The sequence below is a fragment of the Hoplias malabaricus genome, chromosome 15 (genome assembly GCF_029633855.1).
Source record: "Hoplias malabaricus isolate fHopMal1 chromosome 15, fHopMal1.hap1, whole genome shotgun sequence".
Lineage (NCBI taxonomy): Eukaryota > Metazoa > Chordata > Actinopteri > Characiformes > Erythrinidae > Hoplias > Hoplias malabaricus.
The window spans coordinates 9012403-9035350 of NC_089814.1; positions in this window are offsets into that span (position 1 = coordinate 9012403).

Genomic DNA, 22948 nt, shown 5'->3' on the forward strand with positions numbered 1-22948 from the left:
TTTTATAATTTTTGTAATAATTCCAGTTGAATTCACGCTGTACTGTTCTGTAGCTGTAATCAAGGGAAGTTATGTCAATTACATATATAAAAAATGGCATGAATAAATATAATATTGGCACATTATATACACATATATACATAATTTATATAAACAATTGTGTGGGTTTTTTTGTATGTATTTTATTTGGCATGCTGTGCAAAAAATGTAAATAAATACATAATGCATTGATGGGCAAATAATTTAAACGTTTATTCATTTGAAAACAATATCCATCCATCCATTATCTGTAACCGCTTATCCAATTTAGGATCGCGGGGGTCCAGAGCCTACCTGGAATCATTGGGCGCAAGGCGGGAATACACCCTGGAGGGGGCGCCAGTCCTTCACAGGGCAACACAGACACACACACATTCACTCACACACACACACCTACGGACACTTTCGAGTCGCCAATCCACCTGCAACGTGTGTTTTTGGACTGTGGGAGGAAACCGGAGCACCCGGAGGAAATCCACGCGGACACGGGGAGAACACACCAACTCCTCACAGACAGTCACCCGGAGCGGGAATCGAACCCACAACCTCCAGGCCCCTGGAGCTGTGTGACTGCGACACTACCTGCTGCGCCACCGTGCCGCCCTGAAAACAATATAAAGAAAATATTTCATTTTATTATTATTATTATTATTATTATTAATTATACCTATTTTGAATTTGATGCAAGCAACGTTAAATTAGCATGGGGCAACAAATGTGTGTTAAAGTGGTGTAAAGCTGCAAAATTAGCCATTTCCTTGACAACACGTCAGTGATATGACTGGATTTAAACCAGTGAATTTTCCCTGCTATTTGGAAGCATGCTGTAATGAGATCCCACAGGGTTCAATACAAGGTCCATTGCTGTTATGACTTTCCAAGCATTTGTCCTCCTGTTGTCACTTGCCTGATGTATGCAGATGCTAGTTATTTATGTGCATGCAAATGATAATGTCACGCCCTTGTCCTATCGTGTCTCTTTTCCCTGCAGTGTGCTCACTTAGCACATGGATCTGCTTGTTATTGTTCATGTCTCCTCCCTAGTCCCGCCTTGGTTCCGCCCTCTCGTCAGTGTCTCCTTTGTAGCCCTACCCTCTCGTTATCAGTCCCAGGTGTTCATTGTCTATGCTTTTTGTGTGTATATATAGTCCCGTTGTTTCAGTGCTCCCTTGTCTGGTGTTGTGTGTGTAGATATGTGTTTCTAGGTCCTTCTGTTTACATGTGTCTACCCCAGTTCATGGCTTTTCTCTGTCTGTCCTAGTTTAACTATGTTTAGTTTAGTGTTGTCTTTATTACCGTCTGTATTTATTACCCGTGTTTATTTTGATTCTGTCTTTGTTTAAATAATATTCCTTGCGTTTATGCCCGTCTCCTTGTCCTGCCTGCGCACCCGTGACAGATAAGCAGCAGGCTGCTCTGAAAATGTTTTATTTCTTGGTGTCTGATTGTAACGGGTTGAGCAAATAGAGGTACGGTGTAATATTGTCACAGGTAATCCTCAAAAAACTACTAAAAATCAGTCTTATTCATTCTGTACATTGGTGCAGCACTCCATTGTTTGCTTTTGTACATTCTTGCTGTAATTAATTTATTTTTTCATCCAGATATTTTTTGTTCTACTGCCCTTTGTTGTTGACTGATTTACCTGAAATTTACTGCATATTTATTTCAAACGAATACATTTAGATTTATTAATAAATTAATCAAGTAATAAAATAATTTCTGCATAACGTTATCTGTAATTTGTAGTGTTCCAACAAACGCTGTTGTCTCTGTTCTCGTGTCAATGAGGAAAACGGATATTTTCTGAAATGCTGATGGCACACACAGCTCCTATCTCCCTATATAGTGAGTTACAAAAGTCATAAAACTACAATGTATACATGCAGATATCACTAGATTTCAGAATCCCACATATGATTAACATCAAGGACGTTGTATTGGAAATTTGTATTATTATTAAGCTCTGGGTTCAGTAATTTAATGACTTGGGTAGTGCACTACATAGGGAGTATAGAGTGATTTGAGATTGAACCTTTGTGTTTTTCTCATGCTCTGTGGTGTTTTGATGTCTCCCTTTAAGAGGTACTATGGTCCCTGTGGTCGAAAATTATGACAGAAATAAGAAAACCGAGTCTCTGAGTCTGTATCAAATGAAAGAACAATTTATTTGGAGAGAATGTAACGCGTAGCACCTTTTCCTCTCTCTCTCTGACCGTTTCTCAACCAGTGTCTTTTATACCTACAATTCCCCCACCATCTTTACCATGGCACCCTTTGAAGTTACCATTTGTTTGCTCTTTTTCCATATCAACCACATTCCAATGTATTCTGTTCTCAGTTTGGCTACAAGCCAAGTTACCATTTGTTCACTGTCTTTACATATCAATCACCTTTCCCGATGCACTCTGTGCTTCCCCCTCTACCCAGTTGGTTTCGGTTATTTCCTCTCTATGGCCCAGAGACAAAAGGAGTTGAACGGAAAGTATCGATATGCTGTTACTTGAAACACACGCACACACATAAGCCTCCTTATACCCCACGTCCTGGTAAACGAGGTGGTGGTACGGGGCTGTTGATTTCCAACACATGGATACAACATATGGATTGATGATTCAAACTGATACCCAGTTTGAATCATCAGTCTCGTACAGCTCCTTCGAATACCATGCCATCCTGGTGACTGCACCTGTAAAAATGTATGTGGTTTTTGTATATCGTCCCCCAGGGCAACTGGGCGATTTCCTAGAAGAGCTAGACACCCTGCTTTCTTCCATCCCTGAACATGACTGTCCCATGCTTATTCTCGGTGACATGAACATCCACCTAGACACTCCGGCCGCTGCTGATTTCTTCTCTCTGACCCACTCCTTTGAGCTACAGCAGGTAAGGACCCCTTCAACTCACAAAGCAGGTAATGCATTTGATCTCATTCTCACCAAACACTGCTTAATTAACTCTGTAAAAGTTACTCCTCTACATCTCTCTGACCATTGCTTGTCTCCCTCAGCAACCCACTGTGTCCGCTCCCTCTGTCCCCTTCCGGCGCAATCTCCGCAACCTCTCCCACCCACTTCTCTGCCCTTGTGACTTATGCTCTCCCACCCCTCAGCACCTTCTCATCTCGAGGTCAATGACGCCACAGAGTCACTCTGCACATCTCTGAGCGCCTGCTTGGATCGCCTGTGCCCTCTGACTATCAGACCCGCAAGACACATGCAGCCCCACCCGTGGCTTACTGACTCCCTTCGATCAATGCTAACTAACCTCAGAGCTGCTGAGAGGAGATGGCAAAAAACAAAAGACCCATCACACCTGACAACTGCAATCTCTGCTCTCAGCCTTCTCAACAAAGGTCACCTCTGCAAAAAAGAAATTCTACCAAGACAAAATCAACAATGCTACTGACACTCGGAAGCTGTTTTCAAGTCTCTACTGAACCCTCCACCTGCACCCTCTGCAACCAACCTCACTGCTGACGCATGTGCTGACTTCTTCACCAGCAAAGTTGCTGCAATTAGCAGCCGGTTTTCTGACCCTTCTACACAGCCTCCGGCTCTCCCTTCGAATCCTCCTAAACCTACTGCTTCCTTCCCTGCTTTCACTCCTCTCACAGAAGACGAGGTATAAAACCTTCTTGGAGGCGGCCGTCCTCCATCCTGTCCACTGGATCCCATTCCTACCACCCTACTGGAAACCATAGCTCCGTCCATTGTGTCCGCAGCCACTCATGTAATCAATTCTTCACTAACCTCGGGAACATTTCCAAACACCTTCAAGCAAACTCAGGTAAGACCTCTACTCAAAAAACCTTCTCTTGCTCCCTCTATAGTAGAGAACTACCAACCAGTCTCTCTCCTCCCCTTCCTGTCTAAAATCAGTGAAAGAGCTGTCTTTAAGCAGGCAACAAAATTCCTCTCCCTACATAACCTCCTTGACTCGAACCAATCCGGCTTCAAGAGCAGCCAAGAGTCCCTATCAGTGGCTCCCACCAAGGTTGTAAGAAACCTGGGTGTCATGGTTGATGACCAGCTGACCTTTGCAGATCACGTTACCTAGTAATCTCCCGTCTTGACAATCGCAACACCCTCCTGACAGGTCTTCCGGCCTGTGCTGTGAGAATGCTACAGATGATCCAGAATGCTGCAGCACGCCTGGTTTTCAACCAGCCTAAAAGAGCACATATCACGCCCCTATTAGTTGAGCTGCATTGCCTACCCTTAGCTGCTCGCATCAAATTTAAATCACTAATATGTTAGCGCCCACCCTCTCCGTTCCTCAAAGGAGCGCCAACTAACACGGCCTACCCCCCGTACAGGTCAGTCGAGGCTATTCTCATCTCTGGTACCACGCTGGTGGAACGAGCTTCCAAGCACTATCAGAGCAACAGAAACCCTCTCCGCAAGGAGAAAGAAATCCTTGAAGACCCAGCTCTGCCAAATGCATAAATGTAAATGCTGTTCACACAGAGAATTATGGAACAAAATCAGTTACACAAGCATACATGGTCATTGCTGATTAAAAATACCTCTATTGATTATGAATCATTTCAATAAACAAATTCCATCACACCCCCTACTGGACTGGTAATGATAATGCAGCGAGAGAGCAGAGGAGACGGGAAATGTGCCGTTTTTAAAACTATACAGATCCGTGTGGACGGGGCCTAATTTTATTACTGAGGCATTTAATTTTGGAGGTGTCATCACAAGAACAACATGTCATTCACTACTGTGACTCTCGATACATGGTCGGAATATGTAATAACAAGTCAAGACTACCATAGGATTCATCAAGAAATCTGACCAGCCCCAGGTCTCTCTCTGTATGAAGTAAGAATGAAGTCCACTGCATCTCATTTGAAGTGGGTAAGGCCACTGGACTACCTCAGGTGTCTCGATGTAATTGACTCCAAAATAAATAAGTAAAATTCTGTAATATTCTACACTCATTCAATCAAATTTTATTTATATAGAGCTTTTCACAACAAAAAGTTGTCTTAAAGCCACTTTACATAGATCCGGGTCCCAGCCTCTTATGAGCAAGTCAGGGGCAACAGTGGCAAGGAAAAACTCGCTCAGCACACGAGGAAGAAACCTTGGAAGGAACCAAGACTCATGGGGAACCCATCCTCCTCAGGTTGACACCGGAGACACAACAGAGGGAAAAAAAAGGTGAACTGATGACAGATGAAGGGGTTATAGCAATGTGAATGTAGAATATTAGTGATGTAAAAGTCTGAGGAAGGAGAAGGTGATCAGTGCACCTACTTTTAACTCACACAGAATCAGAGTTAATTTGAGATAAAACAGCATGGCCAAGCATGATAGTGTAGACGAGACAAGGCCAGGATCGTGTACAGGACACACAGGGTCAGGGGCTGGATCAGGGCAACACCTGGAAAGCAGCAGTACATCTCAAAGCAGGAGAGAGACAGGAGAAAGAAAACCAGACAAAGGGAACAAAGAAAAATAGAGTTAAGTAGGTTCATGGTAAAAAACTGGCAAAATTGTCCTGCGAAAAATGCTTCCACGGGTCAGGCAAGAGAACCCAGCGACAGACGGCGTGTTGGCGGTTACCAGAAAGCTAACTAAAAAAAGCTGTGGCTATGGTAGTATATAACCATAGCCACAGTATATACGGTTAATACAGAACAGTGGTAATATGAAAACCAGCTCAAACACTAATAGCCTTTTGAATGGCAGTATTTCCTGAGTTAGTGTTTTCTTTCAGAGAAACTGCATGGAAACTAGTAGGCTTCACTAAAAGGTTGTATGAACTAAAATGGTTCTGAAAATGTCATGTCTGCTTAATTGTTACATGGAAGTTGAATGTGAATGTTACAGGAAGTTTTTTGAATGAAAAGATATCTAATGTTCATAGGAATTGCAGAATCTTAATGACAATTTGTGCTTGATTCCTTATTGATTTTCGGTCAAACAGTGTAATCACTGAGGAAGGCTGTGGTGCAAGTTTAGTGCTTTACTTTGAATGCAGATAGTCTGGGGTTTAAATCCTGAGGCTGTTTAGTTTGGTGTGTTTCATGCTTGACTCATTCATCCCAAGATTAGGAGTGCAATGAAAAGTGTCCAAGCATGTTGCACAAGTTTCACCTGTTAGGTGTTGACCTTGGAAATAGATAAACTAGGTTCCAATCCCACAGATGTTCAAGTGGCTAAACTGGAATGTCAAATTCTCTCATTTAAGGTTATTTTACAAATTGAACATTGACTGAATTACTTAAATTCCTACTCTGAAATAAATGTATTCATGCATAACTATATATTGACCCAAATTTTGAATAGTGTAATGAATGCAGTGAAACACCAAAAATGCAAGTAGTGCTACTTGATATCAGTTGGCTTTGTGATTGACTGGTCTTGGTCCAAATCCAGCAGATGGTTGATGTACTGAATTAAAGCACATTTCAATGCAAAATGTAAGTTGGTGCATCTTAATCAGAAGAAAAAAATAATTAAAAAAAAAAAAAAAAGTTGCAATGAAACCCATGGTGCCAAATAATGCCATGTTTTGCTTGGCCCCTGTAATTGCCGCTTTTTTTCCTTCTTGAAGATACAAGGTAGGGGTTCCTAATCCAGGGACCATTCATGGTAAATGCCACTGCCATCACAACATATTTCATGGTGTAGTGGAGTATAGACCGAAGATAGATTTGGACAGATTGAAATGAAGAAATGAAAAGTTTTGAATTAAAACTTTTCCAGTCTGAAGAAGACTTTTCGTCTGCAACATAACAGCCCCCACACACACACCCAATCTAAGACATCAAAGAACCCTTTTAAGTAACACATGGCCCCAACACCCCCCTTCTCTCTTTTAACTAACAGGAACACAGAACAAAGAAGAGAGCTTTTACGGCCCGTTTTATGACAATGGCACCTAAATGTCTATCCTTATCTCGAGCCCACTAAACAGGGCCAACAAATGTTTAAACCAAAAGTGATCTCGAGTGAACCCCGTTGACTCACCTACACATGGACCAACAGCGACCCCAAATGGACACTGGCGAAACCACGCCTCGCTCGGAGTCGCCGAAACCATAGCAGAAAATAGTCGAACTATTGAATTATTTGTGTATAAACCAATGTATTAATGTCACTTTCTGTACCCTCAGATGAATGCCTACCTCCTAATGAAATGTTGTATATTGTGGATTGTTTCTATCATGAAAAGAAATCCTACCTCTGAATAAGAGAAAACGGATTAATATTCCTTTCTAGCGTATCGTCATAAATGGGACATAAAAATGAAACCTTATGTAAATGTTTGATATTAATAATCCAGTGTACTCATTGTCATATGTTGATAACAGGTATAAGAATTTCGATACGCGAAATTCATATTCTTTCTGTGTGAATCAATGATTCAAACCCCCTTTTACTCTCTCCCCCTCGCGAGAGTCACGTGAGACTGAATTTGTGCCCAATCAGGAAAAGGACACCTCCCGTTAGGGCGTGACCGCGCCAGCCTTGAAAACACAGAGCAGCTCAACGGGGCAGTTCAGCAACTCAGCAGTTCAGCAGCCAAGAAGAGAAGAGTTCAGCCGACGAGAAGAAGCAGTTCGAAGTTCAGCATCCAGACAGAACAGAAGTAACCGTTCACGGAGAAGAAAAGACAACAATAACGGCGAGAAAATCCGAGAAACTTTGAAACGACAAAAAAACGTCGTTTCTTCTCCACGCTGACAACGAAACAAAGAAAAACCTCAGAGACTTCATTGAAAGCTTACGAGAGACATCTTGAAATTAGCTAATAGTATGAAGTTTTACTAATACGTCGAGTAATTTGAATATCTTCTTTTCTTTTAATCTTGTTTATGTTTTATTACCCATCGAAGTGTGATCTCATGAGTGATCAAAGCAGGTGAAACTTATTTGTGGCCAGAATAAGATATCAACCTTTTGATTAGTCGATAGCAGATATATTAACGTTATAAGCTGATTCCTGAAGACATTACTCCTGGAAAACTGAACAACGAGACTAGCTAATACTCTGAAAAAGCCGCTCCATTCCGGTGGAAACCAGCCACGCCTGTAAAAAAAATCCAAAGAAGGGAAATCTCGATCGACGCAGCTCAGCTTGGAGTCGAAAGTTTTCAACTCAACCGGAAAGAGATCCTCCATAAGCGGGCCTGTCTCTCACCACGTGGGAACGACGAGAACAAGAGCACGGAGATTAAACAGCAGGACGCGACGGCTCGGTGAAACGGCAAAAGTAAGCTAGCGTATTTCACACTTTTCCAGGAGCTGATATCTAAGTTAATCACTTTATAATGTACCATTTATTAAACCTTAGTTAGCAACAATTTAATCACAAGCCAGTAGTGCCTAGCCAACCTTAAGGTCAAAATCGGTTTTCCCTGTTGTGATACCGTGAGATTATAAGGCTACGCTATGTTAATTAAATATCTTCTCTTTATTAATAAAACTCTCATTATTTGAAATCACAGTGTTTGCAATTTGTTCATTATTTTCCTGAAAATCCTGACGTACTCACTTAGCGTGATTATTATTCACTCTCAAACTAATTAGTAATGTTTTAATTGCCTAAGCCAATTATAAACTTTAATTAATATCATTAAGTCAAATATCAGAGATTAGAGGAGTTTGAATAAGGTCAACGCTATAAAACTAAAAATATAAATATAGAAATATATTTATATTTTTCAGTGTACCTTACTACACTACATATACAGACACATTTATTTTTGGCGCCCAACGTGGGGCCAGGAAAAAGGCTTTTAATGTACAAACTGAAACACTGAAACAATCTCAGCTTGGGTTTATGAAATACTTTCCGCTGTTTGTGTTGCTGAATAACGATTGAGATTCAAAGCTTGATGTGGGTAATTGCGTCTTGTGTCTGTTACTTTTGAAAAACTGTCGTGGTATATACCGGTTAGAAAATAAGCTTGGTTGTTCTTGGAAGAGCGCGGCTCTGCGCCATTTTGCATGCATTAAATTGAGGCCTGGGCACGTCTAAATTGCGCGAAACTTCGCTTTTAAGACTTTGCCGTCGGTTCGACCCCTCAGCCGCGAATCCCGGCGAGAAACCACCGAACCGAATACCCCTGTTCGTTTTAAACTGGGTCGCTACCAGCGTTAATAACGAGATCGCGCGCTAGGCGATTGGGAGGTTATTAAACAGCCGAAAATACGGCTTGTGTGAAGAGCGATCTGCTCTTGTCAGCTGTTCCAGTTAAACTGAACGCGTATTCAGAAAAGGAACGAACCCCTTTGAAGGGGCGGAGCTGAAACTAAGGAGGGAAAATCAAAACGCCCCCAAAACAGAGCAAGACAAATTCCCTCTTGTGGTATAAGTGCGTAATTGCAGGGAAAAATACTTCATAACTAGCGTCCATTGAAGCGTGTCCTCCCGTGCTCCTCCTTGTGGTCAAGCGGTGCTACCCTTGACGTTTGATTCCCGTACACCCTCTAGTGGTTGGGAGGTTGTCCGCCGAGACAACATAAGTGCTTAGCAGCCCTCTGGTGTTTAAAAGTTGTCATTACAGATGAAACTCTTTTAAAATACCTTAGTGTAAAATCTCTGTTCCCCTTTTAAAATTTTAATTTTAATTTTGGATAGAGTATCTGAGAGTTTAAAATCTTTATCCCATTTTAGATTTTAACTTGATAACACCCTCTAGTGTTGAAACTTCCCGCTACAGTGGAAATTCCCATTTGTGTTATTGTGTCTGCTCGTGCCGTGTTGATTGGGATTCCCACCAGCGCCGACTGGTGTCCATTGCTGCTATTGCATTGTAACTTGCTTGTCGCCCTCTGGTGTCCTAGTCTGGTATTACAATTTAAGTTCAACTTAAATACTGAAGCTCGCTGTTGCCATTCAGACTTACCTTCAGTACCCTCTGGTGGAGAAAACTTGCTATCGCAATTGAAAGTGTCGACCAGTTCTCACTGATAAGACCTGGTATCACAGCATTAGTGGCTGTCCCTAAACTCTGCACATCTGAATAATTACAAGTAAAGGCTTGGAAGCATAATAAGTGATACAATCACAGCAGACAGTGTGCAGTAATTAGAGATTGACACTTTAACTTGATACCAGATCACAAACGCAGTTAAAAGAGAGTCTTTTAATCTTGAATCTTTTAATTCTTAATAATTATTTAATTCGGAAAATTCTTTTACTTTCATAATTCCTTAATTGGAAATTATATCTAGTAATAGATCTTACTTAATTTTAAATTCTTTAATCCAAATTCTTCGACAATTCTTTAATTCAAAATTTTTAATAATTTAATTATTGAAAAATTTTTTTTGAAATTTTTTTCTCTCTTCTTGTATTCACTTGCGCATAGCAACTTTCACTCCACCCTCTCCTACTAACAGACTTCCCTTAGAGATTCACAAGTGAACTCTAACACCATACATACTAGCAGTTACTCTTAGAGCACTCGGTACAGGTGAATTTAGTTCAGATTTAGTTAGAAAAGGGATTAACGGAATTAATCCTAACTAAATAGAAGTAAGCTACACCTCGCAGTTAAAACACAGCTAACATGGCAGAAGGGACTTTTTCTTCGGAAGTATATGTAGAAGGTTTGTGGGATGAGGCATTCTCTGTTCTGACCAGCATCACCAGTGATGTGATGCCTGGACTCGCAGAAACTGTGCAGAAAACCTCACAGGCCCATCGTGACCACATGGTGGCTAAGTGGGTAGAGAACCACTTAACCAACATCCTCAAGGGCAAGCCCCTAACTGAGGCATTAGGCCAAATAGCCAGCGAACGTGAGCTTGACGTATCACGGCGACAGCAGGCAAAGGTAGAGGCAGAATTAAGTCGACTTCAAAGTGAAATAGCTGAAGGGAACACACTGCCCCAGGTCACACCTGATGTGCCACCTAGTGCCGCTATAGGAAGACAGGACCAGCAGGAAGATAGTGAGGATCAGGAACCAGACTCAGGGACCATAACCTTTAGAGCTGCTGCAGCACCTCCTCTGGTATCAACGGGTATTTCACCTTCCCCTGTGTCTCCTGTCAGTCGTCCCTTACACCGCCCTGCTAGACCCAGAGCACTGCAACCCAGTGTCTGGTCCCCTCAACCTTTACCCTCTCATGGTCCCTCATATAAGGACCTAGATAAAATCGCGCGTAATATAACCCGCTTTGATCCCAAACCTGACGGTTCTAATGATATCTTTTCCTACCTAAAAGATATTGACTTCTACCTCCAAAGGTTCCCCGGGATCACCATAGATGACAGACTATATGTGATTAAACTGACCTCCAACCGAGACGTCAGCAACTTCATTGAACGTCAGCCAGACTATGTAAAAGCGCGATATGATGTGCTGTGCCAAGCCTTGGAGGACGAATTCTCCAATCACCTGTCACAGACCGGACTGGCCGCTGCTTTGAACATAAAACAGCAACGCCAGGAATCCCCTCAACAATATTATAACCGACTCAGACAGGCGTACTTCGGACCTAGAAATGACTCCGGAATGGAGGAAGAGTTAAATTTCAAATCCCTATTTATCCAAAACCTCCATCCCCACACCAGTCATCAGTTGGGAGTCTCAGCTTGCCCTCGCACCCTGTCTAGCAGGCAGCTGCGTGATTTAGCACTCAGAGGTTTCCTAAAATCCCAACAAATTCCCAACAGGCGATCCGAAACACCCCAAGTCTTTAACCCCCTGGAGTCTGAGGGGTTTTCAGACACCCTGGTGTAGTCTGACATGCCTTGATTGTTTTACAAATTGTACGCATCTGAGAAAAAATCATTTCAAAGTGTTACACATGCATTTTTCAGAACTATCTCTGCAACAACAGTGTTGAATCAGTAAGAGTGTCATACATCTACATTTTGATTAAATTTACTCTAAACTTAGACTTTCCAAAAACCTATTTTCAGAAGTGCTGATATACTGTGAAAAAACACCTTCTAAACATTTCTCACCGGGACCTTTGAGGTCAAAACTTTGTGAACACGGGTCTTGGCAACACACTGCTGATTCTACTTTTCATAAATTGTATGTAATTTTATACTTAGGACATAACAAATGTGAGGTGACACTCTGTTTTTCTCAGTCACTGGCTCCTACGTTGCATATGTATGAAGATAGGTGCGAAAACCGAGGTGCGAGGTCCCCACCCCACTGCCTAATGAATGGCCCATTAGCTGTCACTGCCACAGCTGTCAAAAGAGAAGAGACCAGAGGCAGAGTTTATCACAGTTTATTTCAAAAAAAGAGAACTAAACAAGCAATAAAAACAAAAAAATAAATAACTGGCATGAATTAAAATAAATGGAAAATGTGTTCACATGTAAACATAGTGATAATATACTAAAGATAGTCATACTGTATATACTTGTGTGTGTATATATATTTGAGTCAGTTCAACAAAAGATGCCAGTCTCTAAAACAGTTTCTGTCTGGCTGCATGCAAAGGTAGACATCACACTGTTCACATTTCCATGGGGTTTTTGCATACCACACAGCTGTTCAACAAGCTCTTCCATGAATGCCTTGTGGGTCAGGCTGTCCTGTTGCATAAGTTGTTGTGGAGAATGTAGGCATTGGTAGCAGCAATGTCCAAGAAGTGAAGAAACAGTTTTCTGTACCACTTCAAAGTTTTGTGCTGAGTTGTGTAATGCAAAATGCTAAACTTGCAGAGCAGATGTGGAAGGACCATGTGTTTACACGTTGGTGGTTGCAGACTTGGTTGACGCCGTCGTCTTTGCTTGGAGGTGGAGTATTTTCCACATTTCTGAAAGAAAAATAATAAGAAATGTGAGCTTCTGAGCAGTTACAAAGATTAGCTATTCATGCCAACAGTCACTACAACTAATAATTACTTGTATTTCAAATACAGTACTTGTATATGACCTATGTATAGCAGTACATAGCATAACAAGCTACATAGGATGACACTATCACATTCACACAGGCCATTTACACATGACATTACCACACTAGGCTAAACATATACAGCCATAAGCCACACTTATGGTACTGGAGCCTCGCATGGTAATGTTAGCACTCTCAGCATGCACTCAGATTAGCAACAGGCTACACTTGAATGTCCCGTTTACACAACAGCAGGTTTTTTTTACATTAATTTATGCTTTCATATACAAAGTAATACTTATTTAATTTATTCTTTATTTTAATTTATCCGGAATTCGCGGAGTGTACACAGTAAGCGCGAAGCGTGGGTTTGTTTCATTTGAAAGGAAATATTTCACTTACCTATCACAAAAACCCTCCTTCGGATCAATCCGCATCTCAAAATAAATCTTTCTTCGTCACTGTCCTCCCCGCTTTCGTCAGATGAGCTGAAATCCTCTTCATTTTCCAGAACAAAGCTCTCCTCCGCAGTGGCTCCAGCTCCCGTGAGTGCGACATGACGAAGCTCCACGTAAACAATTCCGCGACATGTGCTCTGTATTTGGGCGTTTTCATGCAAATTATCAGCCAATGATCCTCCACTAGCAGCTGCCGAATTACCATAGTGTTAACATATGAATGGCAGAACGCGTCTATGGGCGGAACAAAAAAGCTTGTGCCTCAAAAATGTGCCAGTTGTTGTTTACGCTTCTCTCACAAGAATATAAATATATATATCGTTTCATCCTATATATAGTTGGAAAGTAGACCCTTCAAGGTTTCCGAGGTATGTTGTATTTTTTTTTTAGGATAAAATCTCGCAGAGTTATATACGTGTTTATGTGGAATTTCAATTTTATCCCGCCGGCGGCATAAACCCTCAAAGGGTTAATGTCGACTCCAACTCCCCACATTTAGAGTTAGAAGGTGCCACCCAGGCCGATCCACCAAGATCCGCCCTGGACCCTTCCTCCACTCCGTGGACCAGTGAGGGCCCGAAACCTCATCCGCCCTCACACCAATACAAGCGCTACCCTCCTCGCAGGCCAGACAGAAATCATGACAAAGATTTCTGGAACCCTCGGGACAGGGCTGGGTATGGTCGTGACTATTACCCTGCAGAAAACCGCGGTGCGGGCCGTGGAAAACCAGCACATCCCCATAAGGGATATGAGCGAACAGCTCCGAACCAGCTTTCTGATTCCTATAGAGAAAAGAAAGAGAAATACTGGTATCAAAATAAAGAAAATCACGCTAAAGACAAGCTTAAAGGCAAGGAACTCAGCTCTAAGGAGTTAGAGGACATCCGCTGAATGCTTGCAATGATTTGCAAAGAGAAAAAGAAAAAACCTGACGTTCTTTCTATCACCTCTTCGCGGTCTAACCCAAAGCCATCCTCTAACACCCAAAAAATGTTAGAAAGTTATGTAGGAGAAGTGACAAGCGAAGCTCCGTCTTCTAGCGCACCGTGCAATCTCCTCGTGACCCAAACAAACACTGAAGACCCAATGATACAGGGGGTTGACTCGCAACCACTCTCCAGTGCTGTTTTAGTTGTTCAGTTAGACGGTAAAGAAGGTTTAACGCCAAATGACCCCTCAGTCATTGAAGGCGACACACCCGTCCGACAATTCATGGGACACTTAACTGAGAAAGGGATTGCACGCAAATTCTATTTGTCCACCATTGTGGAGAGAAGGCTAGTACATGAGGCCCTGTTGGACACTGCATCAGATGTCACGCTCATGTCTTCCGCCTTGTTCCACCAGGTTCGAGCCATTGCGCGGCGTGAAAATCGCGAGATACAGCTCCAAAACTGTTCTCTTAAAATTCAGCTGTATTCACATGCAGGCCTCACTATCCAATCTATGGCACTAATACACTTAGCCATTGGACCAATGACCTTAGTGCATCCAGTCCATGTTTCTCCTCTCGAAACAATTCCCTTCCTCATCGGCAAAGATCTCCTTAATCGCTTCGAACCACTGATTGACTTCAAAAGGTCAAAGATCTGGGCACAAGTGCGTGAGCCTTTACCCATCTGCACCCCGCACCACCGGGAAGCTCAGTGTTGCCGTCTCGAAATCCGGCCAGAATCAATAGGAGATCCACCAAGTCAGATCCCTCACTTCGAGGAAGAGGAAACTGAGCCCATGGCAGCCACGCCAGAGACAGCAGTCTCTCCCTGGCCCCCTAGTGCCATGTTAGAACAACGGAACACATTCCTGTGCACTTTCACACAGCCGTCCACAACAGACTCTCCCGGCCTTCCCATCGTGAATGGTCTCTCAATGCAGGACTATCATGTAGACAATGCAGTTCCGCCATAAGCCAAACCCTCTTTAACACTCTGCACCTCACTCAACCGAATATTCCTTTGGTGAGCAGTCCTTCTCGCTTTCCTCTTAACCTGGCATCAAAAGCAATGTCACCCACTGATGGAATTTGCGCTTTAACCGTCCAGTGGAACAAAAGGGTAATCACCCATTATTTCTTGGTCGTCCCTAACTTGCCGCACGACGCTTACATTGGGAGTGACTTCTTGGTACGCCTCGACGTCCACGTAGACACCCTCAATAGTGTACTGTGGTCTTTGACTGATGTTTCAACGGAAACCTGGTCCTCCGATCTCAGCAACCTAGGCTCAGGACAAACTATTCCCGAGGTATGTCAGGTCACTAACCAAGGTTCACTTGTGGTACCTGCGAACACAGCAAATGTACCCATCCGCTTAGTCATGCGACCTGGCCAACACTTAAGCCACGCGCATGCACTTTTCCAACCGTCACCTCAGTTCTTCGAACTAGGCCTCACCCTCGAAGCCACACCTTTGGTGGAGACGCGAGCAAGATCCACCTATCTATTCGTACGGAACGAAACCACTCAACCCTTAACGATCCCTCACTCATCCCCTCTGGGTTGGTTAGTCAGCACGAAATTCCATGACTTCGAGTTGCGAATTCCGATCATAGGACCAATGCCTGAATCCCTGCTTCTTGATCATGCAGAATCAAAGGTGTTCTACACTCATCCGACACGAGCTGTTGCTCTCTTCTCAGCTCTGGACATGAGTAACGACGCCATTTGCAGGATAGATCTCACTGACGACAATCAAATGACGATCACGGTTCTTTCCATAGATTCATCCCCGGAATCCTCCCGGGAACCATCTCTTCTTCCCGAAGCAGGAGAAAACACTTCAAATCCACGTACTTCGAAAGAACTATCTGACTCCGAATTTCGTATCCAAGTCGAACAAGTTCTAAAGGAGGCCGACGCCCTCCAAAGCAAAGAAGAACGTGAGAAACTCTGTGAAGTGCTCCTTAAATATCAAAAATCTTTTTCCAAAGATTCAACGGACTGTGGTCTCACTGACATTCATTCAGTACGCATTCCCACTCGTCCAGGAGCACCACCCACGTTTGTCCGCCAATACAAAATTCCGTTGGCATCCTATGAACCGGTACAAGAAATCATTGATGACTTGCTGGAAAAGGGCATAATTCGACCCTGTAACAGCACGTATTCGGCACCATTATGGCCCGTCATAAAACCAAATGGTAAATGGCGCTTAACCATCAACTATCGGAAACTAAATCAACAGGTTCCCTTGTCTCGATGGCCGATGACACAATTGGAGCAAGAACTTCCCTCGGTCCGAAACGCTAAATACTTTTCCACCATCGATGTAGCCTCTGGCTTCTGGATCATCCCGGTGCAAGCAGAAGACCAACACAAGCTCGCTTTCACTTTCACAAACCGACAGTACACATTCACTCGGTGCCCCTTTTGGATATGCCAACTCACCCGCGGAGTTTAATATTTTCTTAAACAAAGCATGCCCTGATGCCCGCGAGCGAGGCACCCTCATATATGTGGACGACATACTCATGCGTAACCACTCCCTACAGGCACACGTTGACGAGATTGATCATGTTCTTGACCAGCTTACAACAGCAGGTGCGAAAATATCACTCTCCAAATGTCAGTGGTGCAGAACAAAAGTGAATTACGTCGGTCTGCTCGTAAGCACTGATGGTGTTGAACCACAAGTGAGTCGAGTGCAAGGGGTAACAAACCTCGCAGCACCCACCAATCTTAAGGAACTCCGCAGTTTCTTAGGAGTATGCAACTACTCACGACAATTCATAGAGAACTACGCGGACCTAGCTCGTCCACTTTATGACCTCCTGAAAAAGGATACTCCGTTCACCTGGGGCGAAGCCCAGGAACACGCCATGCAGGCACTGAAATCGAAACTGTGCACGGCTCCATGCCTTGCCTATCCTGACAGTAGCAAAGAATTCTACCTAGAAGTAGGGTTCTCGGACCACTGTCTCAGCTCCGGTCTGTATCAATTACACGACAGAGACAAACGTGTCATAGCCTATGCTAGTAAAACTATGCTGGCTGCCGAAAACAAATACAGTGACTGCGAAAAAGCACTACTAGCAACAGTGTGGGCAGTCAAACACTTCTCCAACTACCTAGGTGGTCAGAAGGTGATTGTTGAAACTCATCATCAACCAGTCACTTTCCTAAACAGCCAACGAATTCGAGAGGGTGTAGTAACTAACGCTCGAGTAGCATCATGGCTAATGGCTCTCCAAAGCTTTGACTTAGAGGTACCCCCTAGGCACAGGCCTTGCTTCTTGCAGGCGATGCGAAGGAAACATTCCTTCCCAAGTGCCACAAACTCCAGAAACCCTCTTACCCACCGTGGCTAACCACCACTATTTCGATCCTAACACATGCAAAGACCTTGTCACTGCGTATGTAGATGGTTGTTCGTTCCGCCGAGAACACACCCTGATGGCAGGGGTGGGTATTATCGGAATAAACGGATGGCCTCACGAACCCCTAAGTTTCAAATTGGGTGCTCAGTCCTCCCAATATGCTGAAATAGCAGGAATTCTCATCACAATCCAGTCTGCAGTCCAGAAAAGTGTAAAAACGTTGGTGATCTGCACAGACTCCAACTACGCGCGCCTAAGTTTCACATGCCACTTGAGACTGTGGAAAACCAACAACTACACCACGTCAAACAAAAAGCCAGTTAAACACAAAGAGCTTTTCGCGGCATGCGAACACTTGGTAGACACGCATGACCTGCAGATCTACTGGAAGAAAGTGAAAGGTCACTCCCGAGTCCCGGGAGATGACAAAGAATTCAATGATCAAGCAGATAGCTTAGCCAAACAAGGGGCCCGCGAAGGCACATCGTGGACATTCGATCCCTCCCTTTTTCCAAACCCACCCGACATCGAAGTCCTAGCTGTCACACGGTCTCGAACAGTAACGAAGGCGTCGCCTGACAATGCCAAAACTACCATTGTCTCTATTAACCCTGCTTTTTCGGACGCTGACTTAGTTACTCTCCAAGCTCGAGACCCATCCATTTCTAAAATGCTTAGCCATGTCTCTGACCCATCTACTAATCCCATCGCAGCACAGGATCTTGACACCATACCAGGCCTTAAAGACCTATACGGCGCCAGAGCGTCCCTCCAAGTCGTCAAGGGCTTGCTAGTTCATGCCACTGACTCGCACACTTCACCTACGTTCGTGGTTCCTCAGTGCCACAGGGGGGTGATGCTGATGCACGCCCATGACTCCCCATCTGCGGGACACAAAGGGGTCAAAGCAACACACCATGCGCTCAGGCAGGTGGCATATTGGCCCCACATGGTAAAAGATGTGGCTGACTACATTAAAGGCTGTCTGGTATGTTGCCAATTTCAACCCTCGAATCCTCTTCATAGAGCCCCCTTGCAAAAGAAAGGATTATCCTTCCCTTGGTCAAACCTCCAGATAGACTGGGTTGGACCACTCACTCGAACAGTAAGAGGTAACAAGTACTTCCTCACAGTCACGTGTGCATTCACTAAATGGGTAGAATGCCTCCCCGCACCGAATGACACAGCGCTAACCACTGCATACTTACTGATGAACCATGTCTTCTCACGGTTTGGCCTACCCAGCCGTGTCAACTCTGACAGAGGGACACATTTCACAGCTGAGGTCATGCAGCAGCTCTGGCAACTCTTAGGAGTAAAAGCCAGCCTTCACATTAGCTACCATCCTCAAAGCTCAGGTCAGGTAGAGCGAGCCAACCGAACTGTTGTTAGCATACTGAAAAAGTATGTAGCAGCAAACCAACGAGACTGGGATGTCAAGCTACCTCTCGTACTGATGGCCATACGGGCGACCCCACGATGCGGTCGGGGTCTCACCCTTTGAGTTGATGACAGGGAGACAAATGACTCTGCCTCTACATCTGTTATATCAGCCAGGTGAAGCTAGCATAGCCGTAGCCTACACCACTCATCAGTATATGGAGGATCTGCAGAAACACCTCAAAGCTACTTTCGCCTTTGCCCAGCAGAAACTGGAAAAAAGTGCAGAAGGTCGCAAAGCGTACTATGATCACAAAGCATCCCACGATGAACTTCAAATAGGGGACAAAGTATGGTACTACATCTTTGTCCAACCTGTTGGAAGGTCGCGAAAAACAGGGGGGTATTTGGCCCGAAAATTCCTACCCCGATGGTCCGGTCCCTATAAGATAACAGACAAACTGTCCCCCGTTGTTTACAGGATCAAAATAAACAAAGCTCGGGGCAGTACCGAATTCAAATGGGTCCACCGCAACCAAATCCGACCACACACAACCCCCATGGGACTTGTAGGGGATACTAACGCTTGTATTAGATCATAAACGACAGAACCAAAGGCAGGAAGGGTGTTAGTTAAACAACTACAACCTTCTACCCACACCTTAGTTTTCCTATCCCTTTTCCCTTTTTCTCTCACTCTTTAGCAGGCAACGAGCTTCTAACCAGACTGAGGACACTCAGGGTGCAAGACCCTAGTCCCTCATCGTCAATTATTGTTTACCCTAGGAAACTTTTATCAAAAGGGGGGTATCGAAAAAAAAAAAATTGTTATAATTTGTCTAAACGATTCGCTGTAAATACCCTAAATCTAACCATGAGCATCTCTTCCGGTAGGATGGCCCCGCTACTCATTCTCCTGATCGTCGGCTCCCTAGGAACCGCCATGCTCCATGAAGTGATTGAACCGGGTCCTGACTCAGGAATAATACTGAAAGACCAGCCGGGACTGCTAATCACTAATTGCCGCCTCCATACCCAGAGAGTATTTGTACGGTTGAATCCCGCCGAAGCGTGTAGCAAAAACCTACCGATAACCACTCTGCAGACTGGCCGGAATGGAGTTAGATGGACTGAGGAAGCTATCAGCCATGCTGAAGCAGACGTAACACACATGCTCCGCCAGCTACAAAAGTTCACCGTAACGCAATCAGAACTAAATGGTTTCAATAAACGACCTAAACGCTTCATAGGCGGATTGTTAATGGCAGCTGCAACTGTGGGATCACTACTGAGTCTCGGAACGTCCGCCGTCAATGCAGCCACTGTTAAACGTCAAGTAGGGGAATTACAAGCGGAAATTCCGAACATTAAAACCCAATTAGACAAACAGCAGCAGCACCTGCAAACCATTGGGCAAACCCTACGTGGCACCGTCGTAGTGCTCAACGCTCACAGTGTCGCCTTGAACAAAACGCTCCAGACGGTTAACTCCATGCTTTCAGTAGTACAACTTGACCTTGCCCACATCCAGCTTGTGAATATGTTATTGTCTGATATGCTACAAGAAATCAGCTCCTCTGTAGATAGCCTAGCCATGGGGAGAATTCCTCCCTACCTGGTGCCTCTATCCTTAGTACAGGAGATTTTATCTACAGCAACTCGAGAAGTAGTTACTGACCTCCAGGCTCACCTAGCCTATACCTTAGGTAGCGCCATCCCAATTTATGTTAATCCTCAAGACCGAGAATTAGCATTCATTATTAACCTTCCCATAATGGCGCCTGAAAACATATACCGTTTGAAAGATGTTGTCAACGTTGGTTTCTGGCAAGATTCCTACGTTCGTGTGAAAACAACATCTCTTGTAGCATACCAAGACGATAACCCTGACCTATATCTGGTACCCAATTTGCTTATGTGCACACTCTCTAAAGACATTCACTACTTGTGCCCTAGCAAACCTTTCATTCGTGACAGCGCAAATGGGATCTGTGGCCTTAAGCCTATGATGAGTAATACTCAATGCCCGGTAGTCGTCACACCCCGACGTTTGGTAACCAGTACTCAAGCTGAAATTGTTGGAAATCGTTGGTTGGTTAACACCCCCTTTAGAGAGGCCCTACTAACTTATGATCAACATGACACCTCAGAAAGGGTACTCCTTCCTAGCCAAACCTTCTGGGTAGACGTCCCCGTAAACGCAATCTTACATGTAGGAGACCTGGCCCTGTATCACCTAAACCCTGACCAATATGAGAGCGACATAGAAATCTCAGAGTTCTTCTCCAAACACACCATCGAGCTAGATACTAAAACACTAACTCGCCTAAAATATGAGGGAACCCAAGTCATTGACCTAACCCCCATAGATAACACTCTTAGAGAACTTTCGTCTCAACCCCTATGGCCAGTTCAGCCTGTCACCTATGCATGGTCCACCCCGGACACCTTACTAGTTGCCCTGGTAGGATTAGGATATCTTTTGACCTTTGGTATAGCTTGGTTCTATTTCAAACGCACTCGAGCCCTCCAGAGCAGGTTAGAAACTTGGTCTAATAAAATGGTTAAATTCGTTAGACATAAAAGAGCCCAGAGAGGTGAACCCCCTAGTTTTAGATATGAAGCCAAAGGCCATGTCGAAGAATCAGCTCTCAAGGTTGCGTTTGAACAAGACCTACCCCTAAATAATTAGGATCCCTTCAGCATGCAAACATACACATTCCATCTACAACCATACACTAATAGGAATACATCAGCTCTGGAAATGTGTTTGAATATGCTTGCTGATCTCACCTTCCTCCACAGCAAAAGTTCTTTTCAGCTCCATGATCCCTGCCGAACCATAAAACTGAAAAGAAAGGGGGGAATGTAGTGGAGTATAGACCGAAGATAGATTTGGACAGATTGAAATGAAGAAATGAAAAGTTTTGAATTAAAACTTTTCCAGTCTGAAGAAGACTTTTCGTCTGCAACATAACAGCCCCCACACACACACCCAATCTAAGACATCAAAGAACCCTTTTAAGTAACACATGGCCCCAACACCCCCCTTCTCTCTTTTAACTAACAGGAACACAGAACAAAGAAGAGAGCTTTTACGGCCCGTTTTATGACAATGGCACCTAAATGTCTATCCTTATCTCGAGCCCACTAAACAGGGCCAACAAATGTTTAAACCAAAAGTGACCTCGAGTGAACCCCGTTGACTCACCTACACATGGACCAACAGCGACCCCAAATGGACACTGGCGAAACCACGCCTCGCTCGGAGTCGCCGAAACCATAGCGGAAAATAGTGGAACTATTGAATTATTTGTGTATAAACCAATGTATTAATGTCACTTTCTGTACCCTCAGATGAATGCCTACCTCCTAATGAAATGTTGTATATTGTGGATTGTTTCTATCATGAAAAGAAATCCTACCTCTGAATAAGAGAAAACGGATTAATATTCCTTTCTAGCGTATCGTCATAAATGGGACATAAAAATGAAACCTTATGTAAATGTTTGATATTAATAATCCAGTGTACTCATTGTCATATGTTGATAACAGGTATAAGAATTTCGATACGCGAAATTCATATTCTTTCTGTGTGAATCAATGATTCAAACCCCCTTTTACTCTCTCCCCCTCGCGAGAGTCACGTGAGACTGAATTTGTGCCCAATCAGGAAAAGGACACCTCCCGTTAGGGCGTGACCGCGCCAGCCTTGAAAACACAGAGCAGCTCAACGGAGCAGTTCAGCAACTCAGCAGTTCAGCAGCCAAGAAGAGAAGAGTTCAGCCGACGAGAAGAAGCAGTTCGAAGTTCAGCATCCAGACAGAACAGAAGTAACCGTTCACGGAGAAGAAAAGACAACAATAACGGCGAGAAAATCCGAGAAACTTTGAAACGACAAAGAAACGCTTTCTTC